This window comes from Carassius auratus, unplaced genomic scaffold, assembly GCF_003368295.1.
Source record: "Carassius auratus strain Wakin unplaced genomic scaffold, ASM336829v1 scaf_tig00014984, whole genome shotgun sequence".
Lineage (NCBI taxonomy): Eukaryota > Metazoa > Chordata > Actinopteri > Cypriniformes > Cyprinidae > Carassius > Carassius auratus.
The window spans coordinates 158,057-183,966 of record NW_020524533.1 but is presented as its reverse complement, the minus strand read 5'-3'; the positions used below and the strand labels follow the sequence as shown (position 1 = coordinate 183,966).

The 25,910-nt window shown below is 36.6% G+C and overlaps 1 protein-coding gene and 1 pseudogene across 1 annotated transcript in view; both read left to right on the top strand.

Moving 5' to 3' along the window:
* LOC113074516 (adhesion G protein-coupled receptor E3-like) overlaps positions 1–25,910 on the top strand; it is a 133,064-nt gene that overhangs the window by 16,660 nt on the left and 90,494 nt on the right. The gene's annotated exons all lie outside the window — the stretch shown is intronic.
* LOC113074517 (adhesion G protein-coupled receptor E3-like) lies at positions 10,632–24,273 on the top strand (annotated as a pseudogene).

Below are 25,910 nucleotides of genomic sequence, written 5' to 3'. Positions count from 1 at the left end.
CAACTAGTTTTCTGTGTTAATTTATTGAAGACACCAGGGGCCTGTACCATGAAGCTGGATTAGGTGGCTAGCCAGCTATGTTTCAGCTTAGTTTCCGCCAACCCTGGGTTTTAGGTACTATGAAAGTAGTTCGGCTTTAATCGGTGTTTGTTGCCATGGTATCTTACGCTGCATGGCTAACCTGCTCCGGGGCAGGTTATGTTCTGGGTTAGAGATCTCAGACTGAAGGTGAACCAATCAGATGTGAGAGAAGTGACACAGGTTTGACACAAAGTCACTCCAGTTAATAGAAGTCTGGCTTTAATGATAATAACTGAGTCATTTTATGATTTATTTAATTATTGTGATTCATATTATAATTTATCTCTTACACACAAACAATTTTAGTTTAACAGTTATTATTAATTATTTTAAATAAATATTAATGTATACAGATCATGTAATATAAATAAGCTGCAGTATCAAAAGATTGAACAATTTTAAAAATTAAAAATCTGAACTTACATGTTCAAGTCTCTATCACTATATATTTTCAAATGTATAAACTAAGTTCCACTTGTGACTACACTGATAGAGTAAGATCATTTATTTTATTAGTCCTCCTTCATTTTTCATATGACATTTAAATTTGTCATATTTTTCAATCTCTTAACCTTTAGCAAAACCTTTAACCTTTAGTTTTTGAATCTCGCTGGGTCTCTCGGGAGAAGTAAATCAAACATGCTTTGTGTTGCAAGCCTCTTGATTGGCTGTTCGCCAGTGATGTCACACATTCATGTGCACGCGCTCCACAAACTCAGGATCAAAGCCTGAATTGACAAAGAAAGTTGATGAACAGCATCATGGTACCAACAAAGCCGGATTGGAGAGATGGTACAGGCCCCAGATATTAACAAACATAATCACTGAAGGAAGAAATTTTAGGTTACCATTACAGTGGTCAATGTTTAGTTGGGCTCTGGGCCCTTGACTTTTTAACATTATAGTTATCTTATCCATTATAGCCATTCTGTGATTGTACAATATAAATCTGGAATTTTTAGTGTAATCAGACATTTTTAAAAAGCTACTCTGGTCAAAGAAAAAAATATATAAATTTATCTGAATAAGCTGTTAGTCATTTTTACTGAGATTCATAAGCTGGTTCTTGATGTCACCATGTGCCTTCTCCTCTTCTGTCTCCACTTTTTTTTATCTGAACAATTAAAAATAGATGTATATAATATGAAAATCCTTTAGGTTATACATAAAAAAATGTGTCTTATACTACTAGAATCACAAGGCTGATGTAATCCATTTAAATCTAACTCTGAGATAAGGCTCTAAATGAGTTCAGTGACTTAAATAATGATTATGTAAAAACATAACCAACACTACTCAATCAACTTGTCTCTTGGCTTCTATAGGTGGAATATCTCAGTTACAGCAACCAAACAAAAGCTAATGTTAAAAAGTCACAGGTCAAGAGTCCAACTAAAGACTGCCATTTTTGAGATTAATATGCTGGTTCTTGAGTTAAACTTGAGTTAAAAAAAAATATATATATATATGCATTACTTATGCCGCGTTTCCACCGAAATTACCCGGAACATTTGTACCAGGAACTTTTTTCCCCAGGAACTTTCCCCCCCCCAGACCTGTTGCTTTCTGCGTTTCCACCGCGGTGTAAAGTACCGGGTAGATTAGGCAAATAGACTGGTGACGTAGGTCTGCCCGCGTTTCTCAATACAAAGTACCGCTGATTAAAAAAAAAAAAAAATAGTACACATCAGAGCCAGCTGCACATATCAGAAGGTCTATCCCAGGAGAGGCTGCTCTCTGCGGATACATGAGGACTGAGCTCCCGCTGATTGAGTGGAGCTCCCCGTCTCAGAGATCGGCGAAACACATTTTTAAATAGGCGCTGTCTTTATAAATAAACAACAGATTTGAGTTTCAAACAACTACATTCTCGCCTGAAATACTTTTAAAATTACAATTCATGACACAATAACAGTAATATTTTGAAAATGTTGATCCGAATAAATGGTGGTTGAACTCAACCAATGCTGCATGAACTCAACCAATCAGCATGTTTAGCGCCAAAGTCCCGCCCCCGAAAGTTCTGGAACTTTAAAAGAGTCCCACCTCGCCAGCAGGGACTTTCTGGGGGGCATTTTTTTACCCGGAACTTTTATTTAGTTCCTGGTTCCTGCGGTGGAAACACACCAAGTACCGGACCAAGTCCCTAGTTCCTGGGTAAAGTTCCTGCGGTGGAAACGCGGCTTTAGATTTAAAATGCAATCACCATGACTGTTACTTTTTCTCTTTGTATGTGGACACTACAGGGTTTTTCTGCGGAATTGAAAGGGTTAAACGTACGATCAGAAGATGCAACCCCAAAGTAATAAACTGTAAATTAGTTTTATGTCAAACAAACTGTAAGTAATACTGTTGTAAAGGCAGCAATGCACTGTGAAACCTAACAGCGATTTGAACTCAATAAAAGGAGAGTAAATGCTGAAATTAAGTATCTTTCTGTTGTCTTCAAGAAATACAATTTTGATATTTGAATGATCGTGTTTCATTCAGTTATTTCTGCTTTAAAATGTATTATTTCTAAGTTGACTTAAGTGAAATATGTTCAATGTATTAATGTTCATGATAAAATATTAGTTTATAAACTTAATAGTAGTTTGCTAATTTAAGGAAGTCAGTTCCTAAAAAATGAAATTAGTTTTAATTTAATTACAGTAGAATACAATTAACAGTGACTTGCTAGCAACAGTGTTGCCAGTATTTTACTCTTAATTTACAGGGCAAGGTTTTAGTGTAGATGTTTGACCTACAGTAACCAGACGGCAACAGTGTTGCTAATATATTACTGTAAAAATGTCTGGGAAGGTTTAACAGTGTGAGGCATGAGATGTTAATTTATGTTTATTCACATTAAAAGTATTAGTACAGAGGAAGGAAAGATAATGTTCACTCGTGTTCCACTCTGCCATTTGAAATGATCCCATTACACTGCACAAGTCTGTGGCCCGTTCGCTCAGACACGGGAACCGGAGGAAATCGGGACCACTCTGGTGGATGCTTGTGCTTATACCGGCATGTTTCTGTACCATCCCAGAAGCAGCGACAGATACAGTGATCTGTCATGCCACAATAAAGACTGTCAAAATGCCATTTATTGTTTGAATTTCCCAGTGGAAAAATTATCTATTTGTTCTGTACAACAAAAGACCCGAACCGAAAGTATTTGGTACTACGTGTACCATTACACACCTAGTATTCAGTGATGTTAACTTTTAAAAATGTAAAATATTAGATGGCCAATAATTTTCTCGTATTAAATTTGATAAAACATTTATATTACTTACCAAAAAACTGTACACAGTACTGTCTGATTCTTTTCTTTGTTAATGTTTGATCAAATGACGTCAAACATTCTTCTATTCCTGGGTGGATTTGCATCTTTGATGCTAGATGTAAAGTAGTGGGCATATCTGTGTTTATCTAGTCTGAGCAGAATGGAAATAAAATGATAATGTTTTTCTCCAGTAAAAGGTGGAGATCTGGGTCCAAAGGTTTTATGCATTAAAAAGCACATACAGTACAGACCAAAAGTTTGGACACACCTTCTCATTCAAAGAGTTTTCTTTATTTTCATGGCTATGAAAATTGTAGAGTCACACTGAAGGCATCAAGGGCTATTTGACCAAGAAGGAGAGTGATGGGGTGCTGCGCCAGATGACCTGGCCTCCACAGTCACCGGACCTGAACCCAATCGAGATGGTTTAGGGGTGAGCTGGACCGCAAAGTGAAGGCAAAGGGGCCAACAAGTGCTAAGCATCTCTCAGGGAACTCCTTCAAGACTGTTGGAAGACCATTTCAGGTGAGTGAAATTCACATTCAAATCAAATCAGTGATAATTAAGATTATTCACATATAATGTGATCATCTGCAAAGACTTGGACTCTTGGTATCTTGATATCTCTCCTGGTGTTTTCACAATAAATAAATAAATTGGTTCAGTGTTTTTGATCACTTTTCTAGCTGAAGTCATTGAAGATGGATGTGGAGCTGTTGTAAAGGAAATGAGCCAAACTGGTCTTTGTATTCCTGTTGGTTTCATATAAAATCATCTTGGTGTGTGTTCTGACTTTGTGCATACATTTGAATACAAATTTTAATTTGAGCAGGAGGAGGTTACAAAATGTGCTTCCTCAGGCATGATGTCATATAGATTCATAAAAATGCCATATAAATTTCTGAAGCAAACATTTTCATGTAGTCGGGTGAATATCAAATAAAAAAAAACGTACACCAGGTAAGACGCTCTTGAAATACTTAACTATAAATTGCTTTTAGTTTTCATCTTTATTAGCTGTTTGTGAGGAAATCCTCATTTACAGATCATCTAGCCTAATCTCTGGTATTCATTATGATGATGAACTATCATCATAATTTTCTAAAAAAGTATACTGCATCATGTGTACTGAATTGATTCATGTGTTATGGTTTTATTCTTAATATCAAAGGTAATATAAAGTTCTTAATATCAAAGTTGTAAGACTGAAAGTGTTACAGAAGACAGAACAGGGAGACACAATCAAATTGATAGATATCAGGTAAAACAGGCAAAAATTTATTTCAGGCCTATAGCAGTTGACACAGTCTGTTGAATCTCTCTGGTGAAACTAACAGCAAAAGAACAAAACTACCGTAAGTACATGAACTGCTCCCCACATTTTTAGTCTCTAGAACCGTTTCACACAGCAAAATCCCCAGTGTTAATTTAACACTCCCCAGTGTTAATTTAACACTCTGAGTGTGGACTCATATAAACACTGAAGCAGTGTTAAAAGTAACACTGAAGCAGAGTTGAAGTTAATGAGATAATTAAGAAGTTAATTGAGTTATGATTAAGCATTATTGAAGACACCTGCTGTTAAAAAGCAGAATCACAAACAAGAAAAATCACAATTTGTGTGTCACCATTATAGTGTTCAGTGTTTGCTTTAGTTGGGATCTTGGCTTGTAACTTTTTACTTTTAAAGTTTGTTTGTCGAACCAAGAGCAAAAATTGTTGTGTGTTGATGATTATGTTTTAATATAATCATTGTTTGACATGAGTCACTGAACTCATTTACAGTCTTTTCTCAAAGTAAAATTTCCATTACTGATTGTCACAGCTTTGATTCCACAATGAAAAAATCTGTATTTTCTGTACATTTTGTAGGTATCTCTTGCAAGTGATTCTGATTTTTTTTTATTAAAGAATTTTAATTTTAGGCACACACAGATACAATCAATAAACACACAATAATCAGCGTATGAATCTCAACAACGGTGACAAACAACATATTCAGATAAACAGACCAACTCTGAACATCACAAAATAGATACAAAAAATGAACATAGAAACAGCAAAAATAAAATATAGTTAGAATAAAAAGTTAAAAAGACCATAATCAGATCATAATTTATTCATGCCGCAATGCATGATGGGAGCCATGGATGAGTTTTTATTGGCTACAACATGCTTTTTTGATGGTCACCGTTGTTGTGATGCTCACGCTGATTCCTGATATCTGTGTGTCTAAACAAAAGACTTCTTTTTTTACGTAGAACTAACTATTAAAAACATGTCATACTATGTCAGAAATGCTGGGTTGTTTGTTTTCTTTTTCACTTAATTTATGTATGCAGTAAAGAAACTTAAACTCAGGCATTCAGGTAACTCTATAACAAATAGCTCAAATCACAATCAATGGCACACATGATTGCCTTTGCTGTGGTCTGTCTGTATGATATAATCCAGTCACCACAGCCACATAAAATCTAAAGATAATAACTGAAGGGTCAAGATCCCAACTAAAGCAAACACTGACCACTATAATGGTGACACACAAATTGTGATTTTCTCAGTTGGTGATTCTGCTTGTTAACATCAGGTGTCTTCAATAATGGTCAATCATAACTCAATTAACTTCTTAATTATCTCATTAACTTCAACTCTGCTTCAGTGTTACTTTTAACACTGCTTTAGTGTTTATATGAGTCCACACTCAAGAGTGTTAAATTAACACTGGGGATTTTGTTGTGCAGAAAATCAACTCCTTGGCTGATGTACATTTAACAATACAGCCTACAGATCAGACATCTCTGATTTTTGAGAGAGTGAACTGTCTCAAACAATTTCAGGCAGTTCTTTACAAACCCATACCATTTAAATCAATAGGCCAGGCCTAGCTGTTAATGGCTAGTTTTAATTATGATTCGAAACCCCCTTCTATTTCCCTTATTTTGCAATGCAGAAATAAAATATTTTGGTGAATTTGTGTGGCTTTCAATTTATTAGTTGCTATAAGGTAAATAACAAGTAAATTAATTTCAATAAACAGTAGAACTACAAACCAGTGTTGATTTCCTACACTATGCTAGAAAAAATGCTAACCTCCTAAACCTACCCCACACCTGACCCTTACCTTAACCAGTGAAACTGACTGCATGGCAGGATTGGCCCTGCATAGTGTGGTAATAAAAGTTGCAGTTTAGGAGATAAACAGTTAATAAGATTATGTGATTGTTCCGTAACTCCCCAAATGGACCTCTTTAATTTTTTAATGTTCTTTAATGTTATCCTTTTTCGGTTCTAGCACCGTTTAGGCACCGGTATCGTTTTAAAACCTAATCGATACCCAACCCTACCCGGGACACCCCCGTTGTTTAAAACAAAGCGATAGAGTGAAATCTCTCCCCTGCGCTGCACCAGGACGGCTTGCAAGGAGAGGACGTGGGTGGTCCGAACACCACTGGCCAGGAGCCTTTGGCTCTGCTCTCACGGATAATATTTATTTATATAGCATATTTATTTTCAACTAGAAACAGTGCTTTATTTGATAATTAAAATGTATTTGTTTCCCTTCTTTAATCTGTAATGTCCTCTGATTTTTATTTATTAATTTATTTATTTTAGATAAAGAGATAAAACACACTGGACAGCCAAAATTGACAATGGCGTCTTCTTTTCATAAAGGTGAGTATATTGAAGAAGTGGTTCTCTCTGCCCTAAAAATTATGACAGAAACTGAATTGATATTATGAACACTGAAAAAAGTAATAAGTAAATTTACTTAATTTTTATTTGGCAAGTTTTTGCACAAGCATTTTTCAAGTAAATTGAACACATTTGGAAATTAAGTAAATCTACTATCACAGAATCACTTGCTCTTAATCTCACTTTTACTAGAATCACTTCAACTAATTACACAACACCTACTTCATTAGACGCCATACAGATAAATAATTGATGATTATCATCACCAATATAAAGTATAACAACCTACACCTAGGTACAGGTTAACACTTGATGGCTTTTCTTCTGGCCTTTTAAGTTACAACAAATGTGTTTTAGAAACACACGGTTATAGCAGCCAGAGAAAAGACTAAGACAGAAGTCAAGGGTCAAGAGCCCAACTAAAGCAAACACTGATCTCTAACATGGTTACTTCAAATGAAACAATAAATCAACATCTAAACCTTAGTTCATTCTCAATAAGATCTTCTGTAGACGTCTGACAGAAATAAAGTCAGTCTGGTTATTAATAAGTGGAGCTGGTGATGCTGTTTGTGGGGTTGTTTCATCAGATCTTGAGAGATTTCATGTATTTTATTTCAGTTGATTTCATCTAAGGCTGTGTCTGAAGTTAGTTGTAGTAGTTCTTGTGTTTCTCTTTTCTTCAGTGATTCTGTTTGTTAACAGCAGCTGTTCATCACTAATTCTCTATCAGCACTTAGTTAATCACTTAATTACTTAAATGCAAAGTTTTAAAACTTCCATGGTTTAAATCAAGGCAATCCATTTACTCAAACGGTTTGAGTAAAGTTTACTTGTCAGGTTTTACAGTGCTATTTCTTTTGTCTGTTTTCTTAATTGCAGAATATTTATCATGTGCATCCAGTCCTTCGTGCTGTCTTTGCTGTAAACTGGTTTAAAGGGACAGAAGTGAGAGACTTATTTACCCCCATTTGATAAAACTGTTTTGAAAAGAAAAAAATATTTTACATTTAGAAATCGGGTTTTTTGTTAGTGTAAAAATTTTTCCAAAATAAAAAAGTAAGTAAGTGAAGTTTTCACTTATTTTTCACAAGGTCTTGAAGTGTTCCTGTAGCTCAGTGGTAGAACATTGCATTAGCAAGTGCAAGATTGGGGGTTTGATTCCCTGGGAACACATGATAGGTAAAAATTGTTAGCCTGAATGCACTGTAAGTTGCTCTGGATAAAAGTGTCTCCTAAAGGCATTAATTAAATATTATTTAATTAAATTTTACTCAAAAAATGTACTTATTATTATTTTATTTTTTTTACTTAACTTAGTTAAGTAGATTTACTTAATTTCCAAATGTGTTAAATTTACTTGAAAAATGCTTGTGCAAAAACTTGCCAAATAAAAATTAAGTACATTTACTTATTACTTTTTTCAATGTAGAGTCTAGTTTCACTTACATCAGTGGGTTTGTGGATGTAGTGGTCAGCTTTGTCAGCATGCTGGTTGAGAAGTTAACACAAACCATAACAATAAAAACTTTCTCTAACCAGAAACCATTGGTCGATAAATCAATCCAGGCCGCGGTGAATACGTGCAAGGCTATGTATAATGCAGGGCACAGAGGAAAGGAACAGCTGTGTCAGTGACGTGTGCACAATCACTGTATCGGAAGACGAAGTTCATCAAGTTCTGAAGCGTGTGAACATCAGGAAAGCAGCTGGCCCAGACAGGATTTCTGGTCATGTATTGAGATCATGTGTTGATCAGATGGCTGGATTGTTTACATCCATCTTTAACAAGACCCTTGCACAGTCAGTTGTCCCTACATGCTTTAAAAAATCTATCATCGTTCTTGTACCTAAAAACAACAACTCATCTTGCCTAAATGACTATTGACGAGTGGTACTCACATCACTAATTATGAAGGTTTTTGAGAGGCTTATAAAAAACACCATCTGCTCCTCTATCCCTATAACAACATTGACCCACTCCAGTTCACCTGTGGCCCTAATAGGTCTACTGAGGATGCTGTTTCCCACCTCCTGCACACTACTCTCACCCTCACTGACTGCTCTTTACAGATAATAGCTTAGCCTTCAACTCTATAGTCCCCCACAATCTGGTCTCCAAGCTCATAAACCTCGGACTGAATGCCCCACTCTGTGACTGGGTTCTTGATTTTCTATCATGCAGACCTCAGGTAGTGAGGATAGGTCAGACCACCTCCAACTTCATCAACCTGGGTACAAGAGCCCCACAAGGCTTTGTTTTGAGCCCGCTGCTCTACTCCCTCTACACATTTGACTATGTGTGCTCTAACATCTCCACTTCTTTCATCAAGTTTCAGGATGATACAGTGGTGATGGGCCTCATCTCCAACAACGAGGCTGACTACCTTGATGAGGCAGAGAGTCTGACATCATGGTGCCAAACAAACTATCTATTTCTGAATGTCAGCAAAACCAAGGAGCTGGTTGTGTACTTCAGGAGGAGGAAGCAGCAGAGCTACACCCCACTCATCATTTACGGGACCCCAGTGGAGAGAGTGAGCAGCTTCAAATACCTTAGTGTACACATTTCCCAGGACCTGACCTGGACTAACAACATTCAAGTTAAAAAAGCCAGACAATGACCGTACCATCTGAAAATCCTGAGAAAATTCAAGGTTTTCCCTGGAATCCTTAAAACTTTCTATATCGGGGCTTTAGAAAGTATATTGAATCATCATGGAATAGAAACAGCTCAGCCCAGGATTGTAAAGCCCTGCAAAGAGTAGTGTGCTCAGCCGAGAGCATCTCCAGAACTGATCTCCCCTCTCTGCAAGACATGAACACCAGGAGACCCTGGAAATTCGGTTAATCTACAGTCAGGCAGATGCTTCTGCAGTCTGATGGGAAAAAACGGAGAGGCTCAGGAGGAGTTTCTTCCCTCACGCTATCAGACTACTAAACATGGACATTAAACACATTGCACTTTAGAGACTCTGGTAGTTTAGGATAACCCAATACCTCTCTGCACACTGCAGTTATTTGAGATAAGTTATTTATGCAACTCATCCTCACTGCACATTGTTTACATCTCTGCAAATCATCTGTGTAGCAGTGTCTGTGTATCATCTTTACAAATCATTTAATATATTGTGTATATTTCATTATTTGTATTTAATTTTCTTTTATTTGTTGGCACAGTCTAAAAAGAGTACATACAGTTTTTTCTGTCCTTTGACATCACCATTTCGCCAGCCCACATTCACATAACAAAAGTTCCAAATAAAGTTTGGTTTATTTTATTTTTTTCCGGTGAACCACAGGCACTCAGTGAAAAAAGGTTTCTGAACAGACTGTGGAATACCAGTCAGTCAGGCAAAACACACGCAACCGCAACGACTCAGATTGACAGATATGTAAAAGAATAAACAGGAATAATCCGACTTTTGAGCGACTTTTGATAATTGCTCCCTTTTACACATTGTTGTTCCTGTGGCTCAGTGGCATAGAGCATTGCGTTAGCAGCGCAAAAGTTCATGGGTGTCAATTCCAAGGGAAAATACTGATAAATAATAAAAATAAAAAAACATATATCTTGAATGTACTCTAAAGTCACTTTGGATAAAAGCTTCTGCTAAATGCATAAATATAATGTAAATGTTGTCTTAATGATGATTTCTCCCATTGCAGGTATAAATATAACACTGCAGGAAGGATGCACTGTAAGTTGAGTTTGATTTTTTTCCCCTTACATTTTAGGCTTACAGCTTTGATCAACAGCAATGTTTTCAACTATCTTGAATAAAAAGCACTTGATTGAGACAAGATAATATAGAAAAACAATTACAGCATAAATTCTTCAATGAGCCAAAAAAAAAAAAACCTTGTGCCTTATTTAAAGGGGTGGTTGATTGCGATTTCACTTTTTTATTTTTAGTTTGTAATGTTGATGTTTCTTCATAAACAATATTTGCAGTTACAAAGCAGAATGTTCAATGCAAACAGAGATATTGTCTTTTCAAATTCTGGCAATTTAATGCCTATGAACATGGCTCGTAGGGAATACAGCGAGATGAGACAGAGAAGTATGGAATAAAGGTAAATTATGTTAAAAATAATGAGTAAAAAAACAAAAAACAAAAACAAAGCATTAACATGTTAGACTGCACCCCATAAACAATCAAGCTTAGACAAAAAAAAAAGTCAACCACCCATTTAACAGATCATGTGATTGGATTACTGTAATCTTTCTCATCATGCCCCTTTTAAAATATTATTTTAGTCTTTCTGAAATGCCTGTAATTACAATAATTAGGTGTGTCACACGATCCTGAACATCAGGCATCCACACGAAAGATAATATGGCAGTGCTTCCCAAGTAGAAATGTTTAATGTTCTAGGAATGTTTTCAGTGGCTGGTTTTATTTTAGTTCCCAGAATTTTCTGCGAAAAGTTAGGATAACATTCTCTAAAAACATTCTAAAAATTTCTATTGATAACATTGTTACAACATTATTCTCTAACATTCTAATAAAGCCTCCCATCACACTAGATGTGGACTGACATTGCTCAGAAGTCAAATGCTGGTTGAAAGTGACTTAGGTAGGTAGTTAGGTACTTAGGTAGTATGACTCTTTTCAGTGTTACTGTTCATTTAGCTGCTGTAATTATATTTCTTACACCAAAAACTGTATGAGAAAGATGTCATCAGGTGATGTTGGTACTTGCTGATATTAGAACTTTCCTCTTGCAGTGATCTGATCAACTGGTTTTAACTGGAGTTAAATCTATGCTATTAATCTAATATTAGTGACCATAGCAGATGCAATGCATAAGATCCTACAAATTTATACCATATCTCGTGGCCTGGGAAGTCGTGGCCTAATGGTTAGAGGGTAGGACTCCCAATCGAAGGGTTGTGAGTTCTAGTCTCGGGCCGGACGGAATTGTGGGTGGGGGTAGTGCACGAACAGCTCTCTCTCCACCTTCAATACCACGACTTAGGTGCCCTTGAGCAAGGCATCGAACCCCCAACTGCTCCCCGGGCGTCGCAGCATAAATGGCTGCCCACTGCTCCGGGTGTGTGCTCACAGTGTTTGTGTGTGTTAGTGATGTGTCGTTCTTGAACGATTCGTTCATTTTGAACGAATCTTTAATGTGACTCGGGAAGAACGAGTCGTCTCGGGGAGTGATTCGTTCAGTCGCGCATGCGCATTATTCTATGGGTTCTGTTCTAGTAGTAGTAATTCACCTGTCAGTCAATGCAGTCTTGAGCCGGAAAGAGAATTGATTAGTTCATAGTTCGAGTCTATCGGGTTTTTGACTCGTTCCTCAATCACGTGACAGCCCAATACATTAAACCCAATGCAGCATGAGCCGGAAAGAGAATTGATTAGTTCATAGTTCGAGTCTATCGGGTTTTTGACTCGTTCCTCAATCACGTGACAGCCCAATAAGTTAAACCCAATGCAATATGAGCCGGAAAGAGAATTGATTAGTTCATCTCATGAGTCTTCGGGTCGAGTCGTTCCTTAATCACGTGACAGACCCATACGCTAAAACCATAGACACTGATAGTAAAAGAATGCAGATAATTGAATAGTTCATCTTTCGGTTCTTCGGGTTTTTCGTTCTTTTGTACTGTGTGACAACATTGGCTAGAGTAATTAGTTCATTTACAACTTTCCTTACAAAATGGGTGCGTAGTACTTATTTATTATTAGTATTATTTACTCTTACAGTAACGTGATGCATTTCTGGTTTCAAATTGTTGTTTTTAATTTCTGTCATGGTGGTACTTTTCCATAACACTGAATGTGGAAATAAAGAGTTGGCTATGCTTAAAATGTTGATCTTTTTTTCTGTCTGTTTGTTTGTTTTTGTTTAGTTGTGCAGTTATTAAATCAGATTGTCTGTGTAAACCATACTTTTGTAACATATGACACTTTATAAACATTAAAAACACTGTACATACTTTTGAATAGTTGTTTATTGTTTATTACAGAAAAGCTTTGTAACAAAGAGGACAACTATTCCAAAATAAATTAAAATAATAAAAATGTAAATAATTAAAAATGAAATTAAAATTAAAAGATAATAAAGCCACAGGGTCTAATAACCTTAACAAATGAACTTTAAAAGTACAATATAAAAAAAAGAAAAACTAAATATTGCACAACAAGCTATTCCCAAAATAATTTTAAACCATTTGAATAAAAAATAAATGAAAATTAAGAGATACTAAAGCTATGGAGCCTTATAACAATAACAAATTACCTTTTAAAATCACAACAACAAAAATATTGCACAACAAGCTAGTCTTTTTCTAAATAAATAAAAATAAATAAGCTTTAAAATAAATAACACACTGTGGCTATATTTTTAGGACTTGCTTTAAGGCATGTTTACATTATTAAAAAAAAACAAGCTCCCTGACCTTGGATGGGCTGAGTCTGTGAGTTCCTCTATCTGAGATAATCTGCCCAGTTTTAGAAAAAAAAAATTCAGATGGCACGGATGTGGCCACAATGCAAAGTCTTGTCTTTGTGACTTCAGAAAGGCTTGTGTATACTGGTGAACATCTCCTCCACCAGGCCAGAGGGTCTGATGTGCGGGGTAAGAGTGGCTCTGCAAGGTTGGCCATCATAGCATCTGAGGTCTTAGAAGAGGTAGCAGAAGGCCTCAAGCTTGCTACCCTCTCGTCAAAGTCTTCCCAAAACATGGCCCCTGCACTGGCAGTGCACCAGGATCTGAAACTCTTTACTCTGAGCTGGTTTAAAACTGTTAAAGCTGAAGTTATCATAACCTTAATGTCTTTAACATTTGTCTTTAACATTAATAATTCAAATTCAAAATGTTATTTGCTTTTAATGTATGTCATTATGTCCTTTTTTGAGCAATCTTCTTATACATATATTACACCAATATGTCAAGTCTGCCTATAGGAAAAGCAATTATTATACCAGCAAACTCAAAATTGGAGTAAAAATGAACAAACTAGTCTATAAATACTTTTTATTGTAAGCTTGGATTATTATATTATTATATAGCCTAGTGTTTATTTACCGATAGACAGTCAAGAAGACAAATTAATCAAAATTTTATTTATAACAGGGTTTTATTTATTTATAAAATAATAACAAACCACAGATCCTCAACAAACAGTAACAAAAACACGGTGACAGAAATGTCAGAAATAGCGCATGGGGCTGTCACGTGATTAAGGAACGAGTCAAACTCGACCCGAAAGACTCATGAGATGAACTAATCAATTCTCTTTCCGGCTCAAGACTGCGTTAGTTTTGCGTATGGGGCTGTCACGTGATTAAGGAACGAGTCAAACTCGACCCGAGACCCGAAAGACTCATGAGATGAACTAATCAATTCTCTTTCCGGCTCGAGACCGCATTGGTTTCGCGTATGGGGCTGTCACGTGATTAAGGAACGAGTCAAACTCGACCCGAAAGACTCATGAGATGAACTAATCAATTCTCTTTCCGGCTCAAGACCGCGTTAGTTTTGCGTATGGGGCTGTCACGTGATTAAGGAACGAGTCAAACTCGACCCGAAAGACTCATGAGATGAACTAATCAATTCTCTTTCCGGCTCAAGACCGCGTTAGTTTTGCGTATGGGGCTGTCACGTGATTAAGGAATGACTTAAACCCGAAGACTTCTTGTCAGATAAGAGGTGAGATGAGCTAATCACAGACTGAAGACCCAGGTAAAGAATGAGTATTTTTTTCTTTATCTCATAGCATTTTATTTTTGTATTGTTTGTAGTGTGATCAACGTTTGCGTAAGTACTAGATGTGTTGGGGAGGTAGCACTTAATATTTTAATAACATTTTGCTAAAATGAACGAAATGAACGAAATGACTCGAAAAAAGATTCGTTCATTTTGCTGAACGAGACTCAAAAGTCCGAGTCGATAAAATGATCCGAACTTCCCATCACTAGTGTGTGTGTGTTCACTGCTCTGTGTGTGTGCATTTCGGATGGGTTAAACGCAGAGCAAAAATTCTGAGTATGGGTCACCATACTTGGCTGAATGTCACTTCACTTTCATCTTGCCTGTTCTTTTTCAGTTAGATTGTTAATGAACCAGAGCATGCTCAGTCACACAGATACCTCAAGAATTAGAGTATGAATCTCAACAATGGTGACATGCTTCATGCCGCAATGCATTCTGGGTACATCACACAAAACTCATCCATGGCACCCAGAATACATTGCAGCATGAAGCATGTCACCAATGTTGAGATTCATACACACAATCTTGATGTTTGTGTGACAATGAATTTGTTTGTTTTTTCCCCCAAATGTTTTAAATAATCTGCTTTAAATTCAACTGAGTCTCAGAGTGTTGAGCCATTAAGTTGCTTTAATGTGTAACTAAGACCATACATTAGATTGGGTGAAAACAGCTATCCAGAACACATGTGTGATGATGTGTTAATCATCAGTAAACAACCAGTGTCGTCTAACCAGATGTTCTCTTGTTGTTTGCCATAATAAAAATTACAGCAGTCAAAGAACAACGATGACAAGTCAAGTGTCAAATTGAACAACTAAAGCCAACACTTATCACCATTATGGTGACATCAGACTAAACTATTACTTTTAAACAAACATCTTCTTAAATCTTAATTAGAATGTTAGGGGATAATGTTCTAATAACGTTATTAATAAACATATTTAGAATGTTTTTAGATAACGTTATCCTATCTTTTGAGAGAACGTTCTGGGAACAAAAATAAAACTAGCCGCTGAAAACATTGTTAGAACAATCCATGGGAATGTTCCTAGAACATTTTTAGAACAAAAAAAAAAAATTCTAGCTGGGTTGTTACTGGATTTCGTCTGTGCGCTCCGGGGCGCAAGTAGTTTCTCTTCTCTTGAACACACAGGAAGGAAATGGTGCCGATATTTTATGCAATATTGCATTTTATTTATTGTTTTCTCAGGTTAAATTCACAACTTTGCATTGGAAACAACTAATTAGTCAAAAGAACAGTGCAATAAAATGTGCTCTGTAATATGAAATATGAATGTGATTTTATGTTTATTGTTGATGGATTTTAGTACCTTAAAACAGGATCAAAATCAACAAATACTGCTTTCACGCTTGTTATTTTAGGGTCAGACGTGTTTGCAAAATCTCCTCGGTCAACTAGGGAACATTTCATCTCAAGTGCTCTCTGTGAATGTAAGTCTTTTCATGAGAAAAATCATAATATTATCAAATCTTTGTCAGTTACATGACCACTGACTTATCTCTGCTGTCTTATCTCATTATATTTATCTAATCAATAAATTAGACTGTGACAAACATTTTGACTGTGGCCCTCAACACTTCAGAGAAGATTTTGGAGTCATCTTCATCAGCAAGTCGAGCTGAACTAGCCTCCTATGGAAACCTTGTGTTAAAAACCAGTGAGAAACTCATCTCTACATTAGTGAAGCCGACAGACACAAGTGCCAGTGCCATTTTTACTCTTCCTGCTGTAGGTAAAGAAGACAATTATTAATATACTGAAGATTAAACAGATTACACATGATGATTTTATGTAGTCACTCTATAGAAAAATTCCAGTCATTTGCCATGCTGACACTTTCTGCCCTAGACACAGCCAACACGTTTTCACTCCCAAATTTTCATATATTGAAGCCAAAAATGTTTGACGCTCAAAGTACCCCTTTGAGCATATATATATATATATATATATATATATATATATATATATATATATATATATATATATATATATATATATATATATATACTTTTATTGTAGCACCTAACCCTTAGCATTTCACAACCAAGGCTGATTTCTTCTGATCTACAATATGTTTATCTGCACTGTTTGTTTACTTCACTGGTTTGCCCTCTATCTGCCACATGCTTTATGCTACTTTATTTAACTTTATTTATTTTTATGTTTTATTTTATTTATTTTATTAACTTTTTTACATTCATTTTTGTATAGTTGTATTTTATATTTAATCTGTATCTATCTGTATTTTTATTATACTTTTGCTATATACTGTTTACTATATCTGTATGCACAGAGGGTCTGAGAGTAACGTAATTTCACTTTTCTGTGTCTATGTGCTGTACATGTGGAAGAATTGACAGTAAAGCACACTTGACTTTTCACTAATGCTGCCTTCACATGCTACCAGTATGATAATAAATATGAATGTGGAAGTTAATAATGACATATAAAAGCAATGTGAAGTCAACCCTGTGAATTTGTCAAGCTCATAACCCCAAGTGGGATTGAGAGTTTCTGACATCTTTAGTGTGTGAGATTGATCGTTTTGTTGTTGCCAGTGTGCCAGAGCATGAGCTCTTGAAGCTCTGCCCTCTTTTGAAAAGGGGATTGGGAGCAGCAGCTCATTTACATTTAAAGGGACTCACACAAAAACAGCACATTTTGGCTCATTGGTATTTTGAGCTAAGACTTCACGTACACACTGTGAACATCAGATACTTATATACATCTTGTAAAAAAGGGCATAATAGGTAATATTTAAATGAGTTAAATAGTAAAATATAGAACCTAAAAATATGTACTCATGTTTAAAGTTGATTCATATACAATTCAAGTATAAAAAATTGGAATATTGTTTTAATTTCCCTTAAAAAAAATTGTCAAGGCCTATTAAATATTAAAAACAATGGCTTCCAATTATGGCATTTCAGTGTTGAATAGCTTTAATTAAATGCTAACATTGAGGGACAATTCAGTTAATATAGATGTCAGTAGTTGTTGGCCTTTTAATAGGATTACTTAGTAAAAAAAAAAAAAATGCATTTAAACCCATTTAAAATATGCCATCTTGTTATTACTACATTAATTTGGAGAACAATTGTTAAATTATGAAAATATTATTATATTAATTATGAATTCATTGTAATTATGTATTTATTATTATTATCTTTATTAATTGACAGCACTATTAAAGAAAAACACTTTGAAAGTTGACACGAAGGGTTCAAACTACATCATAGATGAAAATCCAATAATAGTAAATAGGGATTCCAATGGGCTTCATTTAAAAAACATAAAAATAAATAAATGTAAAAAAGCATAACATATGAAATATAAAATAGTATATTCTTGTATGCATTTAATCAGAGGGCCAAGTCTTCATGGTTGGACCAAATGTCACCTTAGATAAAATCCCTCGACTGGACACGACAAATTCTTCTGTGGACATCGATCTCATTGGGATTGCCAAGAACAACATTGAAGGTATGTCAAATGTTTCTGTGTGATACAATTCTAGAAATAAACATCATACCATTACAGCTAAACCAGATTAACTTAATTTTGTGAGTGTTGGTATTGTATTAAAGGGATAATCCACCCTAAAATTAACATTTTGTCATTAATCACTTACCCCCAACCCATAGTACCCAACCCGTTAAAGCTCTGTTCGTCTTTAGAGCACAATTTAAGATATTTTGGATTAAAACCTGGAGCAATGGAAAACTTTTTATAAGTGAAGAAAACACAAATAAAGACTTTATTTAAAAATTGCTTTGTCAATGGTCAAATCAACTTTAACTTTGATTTGAAGTAAAACAGTGCATCCTTGTGGCGCGGAGGACACAGAAGAGCACACACAGCACAGTTATACGGAGAGACACAGAGGAGACCATTGACAAAGAAATTATTGAATAAAGTCATTATTTTTGTTTTCTTTGCTTACAAAAAGTGTTCCTGTCACTTCATATAACCCAGATTGAACGTCTAATGGCAGATAGAGTATTCTGACGATGACTTTTCATACCTTTTATGGACCTTGATACTGTTATTTACATGGCAGTCTATGAAGCAGTCTCAAGTCTCCAGGTTGTCATCCAAAATATCTTAAATTGTGTATCTTTTACGGGTTTGGAATGACATGTGATTAATGACAAAAAATTTATTTTGGGGTGGACTAACCCTTTAAGATCATTAAAATGTCTGTTTCTGTAACTCAGGATCAGCTGCTGTGGCTTTCATGAGCTACGTCACGATGGAGAATCTACTGAAGCCAGACTTCTTCAATACTTCAAATGACACGATTAAAACCATGATGTCCACTGTGATCTCAGCTACTCTTACCAAAACCACCAACTTACCAATAAACTCACCAAACCACTCAACTTCATCCTCAAACACATCAGAGTGAGATACTGAAATGTGTTTTAGACCAAACTGAGAATTAATGAACATCTAAAAAACATCTTGTATTGAGTTTTCTGATATTTTCTTTTTTTCAGGAGTTTGATCCCAACGGTTCTCTGTCCTGTGTTTACTGGAATATCAGCGAGTGGATTGTAGATGGATGTTCTGTTTTAGAGACCAACAGCAACTACACTGTGTGTTCCTGTCTTCATCTGTCTACATTCGCTCTCATCATGCAAACCAGCCGCCAACCAGAGGTACTGAACATTTCTAGTGAACTCTGAAGAACAGCACAGATTTGGTACTCATGAACTCTGACATGTTTTCTCAGAGTGACTCACTGCTGGATCTGTTGAATTTGGTGTGTGTGATCGTGGGGCTGGTGTTCTTCAGTTTGGCCCTGTTGACCTTTGCCCTTTGTCAGTGGAACCCTGGAGTGAATAATGTGGCTCGAATCAACATCTGCATCAGTCTTCTGTTGGCTCACCTTCTGCTCCTGCTCACACAGGAGTTCTTGAGCCTCATACGGCCTCAGCAGGTGAGAATGATGAAGGAGCCCTACAGCTCAGCACAGCCTCACTGAGAATCATCATAACCCTTTCTCATGATATCCAGGTGCTGTGTGCCGTGATCTCAGGCATGCTGCACTTCCTCTTTCTCTCTGGCTTTGTGTGGATGTTCATTGAAGCTGTGCTGCTCTTCATCTGTGTGAAGAACCTATCACAGATCAGCTCCAAGAAGAGGGAGGTGCTTAGCAGTGGATTCCTGTGTGTGATTGGATATGTGGTTGCTCTGGTTGTGGTGTGTGTGTCTGTCGGTCTGGTTCCTGAAGGCATTTTTCACATGGGCTGTTGAATCCAAAAAAATTATTTCATAATTTCTTCTTTTTCTGCAGTTAAACATGATTCTCTTCATCAAGATCATCATCACTTTAAACTCAACTCTCAAAAAACTGAATGCTGAAGTTTCTCAGAGGAAATAAACTAAGTAACAAACAATATGATCAAATCACTATTTCAATTGTTACGTCCAAGGACGTATATATATATTTGTGAGACCTGCATGGTACTGTGGTATGTGTTTCTTTCTTCCTGTGGTTTTTGTTTTGTGTATCCTGCTCTCCTTTGGCTCCTCCCACTCTTTCACTCTGGCAGGTAGCTGGTTGCGTCCCCAGCTGCACCTGCTTACCAACCAGGAGCGAAGCAGCATAAAAGCCAGCAGAACTCTCAATCGGAGAGAACTTTTCTCCAGAACTTGGTCTGTGTCCTGCCCGGTCCAGTTGTTTGAAACTGTTGTGTTGAATGCTGTAGTCTGCTCATTGTTGAATGCTGTAGTCTGCTCATTGTTGTATGCTGATGCCTAGGAGCTCTGTTGCTGGTGAGACGCCCCTAACATTTCACTGTTATAAAGCCACCCCTTTTATTTTCCTCTTCAAGCTGTTATTCTCTTGATTGTTTACTTTTTTCTGTGTTACTTGGGAACTGTAGGGAGGTGGGCGCCATTTTGGTTTTGTAATCCTGTTTTCTCCTGGTTTGTGGTTAGGTAGGGAGTGAGTGTACATTTCTGTCATTTATTTGTTTGTGAAGCTTATTAAGAATTTAATTTCCCAGGTAGACTAAACTTTTGTTTTTTATTTTGGCATTGCCCCCTTCTGAAGTCTTTGTTTCCCTAAAGTTTTGACATGGATGTACACATTCTTTCTGTTAAGAGCTTTTAAATAAAAGCCTTAAAATGATTCTTACTGTTGTGGTGCTGTGGCAGGGCCCTGAATAATGCTCTTTAAAATCCTAATTTTGTTACGTTCAGACAAGAAACCCTAGACACTAGTGGGACGTAACAAAATAAAGAACATATACTCAGAGAAGCCCCATTATCTCTCTTTAACCGTTTCTCTGCAGGGTTTTGGTGTTTAAAACTCTGGCTCAGTGTGTGTATCTTGGTTGCTCCTGGATTCTGGGTTTCTTCATTAATGGCAGTGAGGTGCTGGAGATCATCTTCGTGATCTTGAACTCCCAGCAGGGAACCTTCATCTTCCTGATCTGCTGTGTCCTCAATAATGAGGTCAGATTTGTTTTCATCTCTATTCTTTAAATAAACCATTAAACGCCCAGAGACAGTAGCAGTACAGTAGTTTCTTTCCTGTTTATTATAAACAAAACTTTGAGTTTCAGAGGTTAAATTGATATCATGAACAATGTTGGTTATAGTTACTTTGGAAAGTAGTTAGTTAGGTTACAACGTTACCATCAATTAAAAGTAATCAGTTATGATACAGCGTTACCTATTCATAAAAGTAACGCGTTAGAGTACTCATGCGTTACCAAAAATTAAAAGCAGTTCGCAGCGGCTCACACACGACAGACACAGCCCCGGGCCCCTTTAAATGCACCTAGAAGTCATGATTCCTGACAATGAATAACGTCAGTCATCCGACTAAATTAACACTGCAGGATAACAATAACAGGAAAGACAGTCAGCAATAGGCTATTCCACATGGTGTTTTATTTATTTATTATCACAGAACATATTATTAGTCAAAATTCGCACCTACCCAGCCCGGGTAGCCTAGGCCACTGTATATTATGAGCACCACAAGATAACTCCTGATTTTTCTTTAACTTTAAATAATGCAGTTATCAAAGTACAAGTATGCTTACTGGTAAACACAACCTTAAACAGGCTTGCAGATTTAAATCCATTTAGAAATGATGAACAACCAGCCAGCCAATGATCTAACAGAAATTATCAGCTGCCTGTCAAACAAAGATGATAACAAACCGACCGAATTAAATCCTTCACTGCCACACAGGCAAATGACAAATCACTTAATAGCCGAACTAATTATTATTAAAGTGTCACTCACAGAGTGTGCATTTTACCGTTATGTTCTTTTCTTTTTCGTTGACAAATTGAAAATAATGTGCGTACTTCCATAAACCAAACGTTAGTTCCCAGAATGTTCTGCTAAAAGTTAGGATAACATTATCTAAAAACATTCAAAAAATGTCTATTGATAACATTGTTACAACATTATTCTCTAACATTCTAATAAAGCTTCCCATCACACTAGATGTGGACCGACATGGCTCAGAAGTCAAATGTTGGTTGAAAGTGAAAACCCAACCTCTGTTTGGTGTCAAGCATAAATAACTCCAAAAACAGTATTACCAACTTCACTTATTATAAACAAGATTTATTTCTTTCATAAATGTAAAAAGGTTCTTATTGAGTGTAACAGAGGTGTTGGTGGTTTATTGAAAATAATAGTTTAGTTTGTAGTCACCATTATGGTGATCAGTACTTAGGCAGTATGACTCTTTTCAGTGTTACAATTCATTTAACTGCTGTAATTATATTTGTTACAGCAAAAGCAATGAGAGTAAAATGTCAGCAGGTGATGCTGGTTATTTGCTGACATTAAAACTTTCCTTAAGTTTGATCTCAATAATGGTGACATGCTTCATGCCGCAATGCATTCTGGGTGCCATGGATGAGTTTTGTATGATGTACCCAGAATACATTGCAGCATGAAGCATGTCACCATTGTTGAGATTCATACACACAATCTTGATGTTTGTGTGATAAAGAAATCCTTTTTTTTTCTTCTTCTTTTTTTTTAAATCCTTGAAATAATCTGCTTTAAGTTCAGCTGGGTCTCAGGCTGTTGAGTCGTTAAGTTGCTTTATTAAATAATATGTAACTAACACAATACATTAGATTGGGTGAAAACAGGTATCCAAGCCACATATGTGATGATGTATTAATCATTAGCAAGCAGCCAGTGTTGTCTAACCACACGTTCTCTTGCGGTTTTTGCCACAACAAAGATAACAGCAGCTAAAGAACAACACTGACAAGTCAAGGGTCAAATTGTAAACTAAACTACAACCAACACGTATAACCAGTACGGTGACCAATCCAAACTATTACTGTTAAACAAACATCAACATCTAAACATCTGCTTAAATCTTAATTAGAATGTTAGGGGATAATGTTCTAATAATGTTATTAATAAACATTTTTAGAATGTTTTTAGAGAATGTTATTCTATCTTTTGAGAGAACGTTCTGGGAACAAAAATAAAATTACCCGCTAAAAACATTGTTAGAACAATCCATGGGAACGTTTTTAGAACATTTTTAGAACAAAAAAATTCTAGCTGGGAAGTTACTCAGCTCCTCTCGTCTCATTCTTGTTCAGGTCAGGCTGCAGTACAGGAAGTTCTTCAGATGTCTTTGCGGTGGACACAAAAAACTCTGAGGACTACAGCATCATGGTTAGGAATTAAAAGTAATGCTGAAATGCCATTAACAGGTGATGTAATTCTTACAGTAAAATCCATGTTTAAGATGTTAACTGTAGTTTCAGCTCCTTCCTGTAAATACTTTTGATAATACAGTTCTAAATACTATTAATGCTGAACATTTAAATCCTTTTTAAACACAATCTGTTTCTTGGTGGTGAGAGAAAAAAAAAGATTTTTACAGAGAATCCACAAAATGTTCTACTGAATGCTGGCCAATTATAAAAACCATCATGAAATATGTTTCATGCATGGTGAAGGAAAGTAACATGACTTAAGACTTTATATTTTAAGTTAGATATTTAAATGCCTCCCCCATCCTGAGAGCTGCTGCCTTCCTCTCCCTCCCTGTTACTCTAATGGCTGTGAGCATTCTTCACACCGACTGAGCAGGGAATCCTCTACAGCTGACCTCAATCGGGAACAGCCAAGCCTGCCATCCTTTCCCCCTACAGTCATGCAACAGTTCTTGGTATTTGGCGATCTTTCTTTCAAAGGTCTGTTCACACCCCTCTCCCTATGGGACTGTAAGTTCTATGAGGATGATCTTTTTTCCCTCTCCAGACCACAGTACCACATCCGGCCTCAGGGTTGTCTGGACAGATTGGGGAAATTGAAGCCTTCCTCTCAGGTCGACCTTCATTTCCCATGATTGGGCCTTTTGTAGCAGACTGGTTCTTGTTGTTGCTTGTTGTTGGTGGCTTTCCCCCCTCCCTTATAAACTTGATTGAAGTTATTTTCTGAAGTGGTTGGCATTTCTTTCTCCTCTCTTGCTCTAAGGTGTTGGCGAGTGTCATGAGCATCCTATCGTGGTGCCACCTGTACCTTCCTTGGGTGAGTGCTTTTCCACACTCGGCCAGGATGTGTGCCATGGTGCCCCTCTCCCCACAGAACTTGCACAATGGGTCCTCTCTCATACCCCACTTGTGCAGGTTTGTTGGTGTTGGGAGTGTGTCATACACTGACCTCAGCAGGAAAGAGATGTGGAATGGCTCCAGTCTCCACAGATCCCCAGAGGTAATCTTCCTCTTGTTCCTAAAGCAAACACTGATCTCTAACATGGTTACTTCAAATGAAACAATAAATCAACATCTAAACCTTAGTTCATTCTCAATAAGATCTTCTGTAGACGTCTGACAGAAATAAAGTCAGTCTGGTTATTAATAAGTGGAGCTGCTGATGCTGTTTGTGGGGTTGTTTAATCAGATCTTGAGAGATTTCATGTATTTTATTTCAGTTGATTTCATCTAAGGCTGTGTCTGAAGTCAGTTGTAGTACACTGTAAAAAATGATCTGATCAAAAAGTTATGATAACTTATATATGTCATTAAATCAAACATAAAAAAATGTGTTTTGAAATTTCAACTCAATTGTTTGAGTTTTCAATCTTCCAGTATAGGTTCATAAGTTACTTCAATGAATCACAAATTCCAGGTGGTTGAATGAACTTGCCATTTTAAACTGAGTGGGAGTGGGCGTGTTGCAGATTGAGTGGAGGACAGCTCTTTGCGCATGTGCGGGGAACTAACGTACCAACGAAGCCAGGCCTAGAGACGAACAAGTTTACGCGCCAGCAAGCAATCAAACTTAATTCGGCCAGGTGCCTTATTTTTCGTCAGACAAGACGAGTCAGGTTGGCGTGAACAAGTTCGCTATTGGTAAGTGTTTTGTAGATTTTAATGTGCGCTGTCGTTACCTTTTGATATGTGCAACAACTGTGATGTCATTTAAACGAGGCACATTTCAGCGACCGTTAACGTTAGCTAGAACACTTTTGCTAGCAGTTCAGTTTTTTAGTTCAGTCAGAGACGGTTGATAAAGCTTTATCTGAGACAATACCAGTTTTCATTGTAACGTTAGAAAACACAATTTCTGATAGACCGTATTTCAAGGCCAAATACACTAACGTTACCATTCAAAAGTTTGGGTTCAGTCAGATTTTTTATATTTTTAAAAGAAATATCTCCTCACCAAGGCTGCGTTTATTTTATTAAAAATACAAACTAGGTGCTTGAATGAACTTGCCATTTTAAATTGAGTGGAGTACAAGTCTTTGGCGTGTTGCAGATTGTGCGGGGAACTACCAACGAAGCCAGGCCTCGAGACGAACAAGATTACGCGCCAGCAAGCAATCAGTCGGCCGGGTGCCTAATTTTTCCGTCAGACAAGACGAGTCGGTTTGGCGTGAACAAGTTCGCTATTGGTAAGTGTTCGTGTTTTGTAGATTTTAAGAATGTGCGTTGATTAAGCCAATAACGTGATTAACGTTAGCTATTGTTACCCTTTGATATGTGCAACAACTGTGATGTCATTTAAACGAGGCACATTTCAGCGAACATTAACGTTAGCTAGAACACGTTTGCTAGCAGTTCAGTCAGAGACGGTTGATAAAGCTTTATCTG